Here is a 909-nt window from a genome sequence, read left to right as displayed (position 1 = left end):
ACACACACACACACACACTCCTCCACCTCCCCTCCTCCTCTTCCTCCAAAGCCCTGTACACCCCACCCGGTGTCAGGGGGGGATCAGCTGTGCCAGTCCCGGCAGGCCACACACACACACACACACACACACACACACACACACACACACACACACACACACACACACACACACAGTACGCTGGCTGGCAAACAAAGCCCCTGGCACTGCCAACGAAGACGAGCCATGCCTGCGCGCTCAGCCTCTCCTCTTCTCACGCCGCCGTGAGGGGAAAGGCATGACACCATTGTCGTCGCCTTTCCTTATCAAAGAGACGACAGCTTTTTTTTTTTGTTGTTGAGGAAGACGAGCCCGCTCTCGGTTTGTAGTGGAATATTTTTCTTCCGTCTCTCCTCTGCCACAGATGAGTTGAGATGCTGGCGGAACGCAGAGAGAACAGCAGGTAGGGAAAATCAAGAGGTGGGTGCTTAGCCCGTCTCCGCGGCGACCAGGGGGTTTGTTAACTGTTAACTTGCAAGGCTGACCTCGGTGGATGTGTGCAGGTTTATTGTCATTATTGATCTTAAAAGCGTTGCCTCTCGGCGTCAGTGTGCCACACTCGTTTACATGTTACTTCACATTTAAGCTGTGTGGTGGATGCTTAGAGTGCAGTTGTGTAATAAGCTTCGATTGCCATCATTACCACCATCGAGCAGCGAGGGTTGCAACAGACGGAGCCGCTGTATCTGTAACAAAATACCCTGATGTCTCTAGAGCTGGTGGGTGCAGGATGAAAAAGAAGCACAGGCTTAACACGGCTGCATTTAACTTTGTACAACAAGTGTAAAGAGCAGAGCAGTGATGGTTAATTGGTAGACATCTGACTCCTTTTGTGTAAAATTGTAAGTCTTTATTTACATATACTACTAT

This window comes from Seriola lalandi, unplaced genomic scaffold (assembly GCF_002814215.2).
Source record: "Seriola lalandi dorsalis isolate HSWRI2012SDOR001 ecotype SW California unplaced genomic scaffold, Sedor1 jcf7180002054524, whole genome shotgun sequence".
Classification (NCBI taxonomy): domain Eukaryota; kingdom Metazoa; phylum Chordata; class Actinopteri; order Carangiformes; family Carangidae; genus Seriola; species Seriola lalandi.
Note: the sequence above shows the minus strand (reverse complement) of the source record.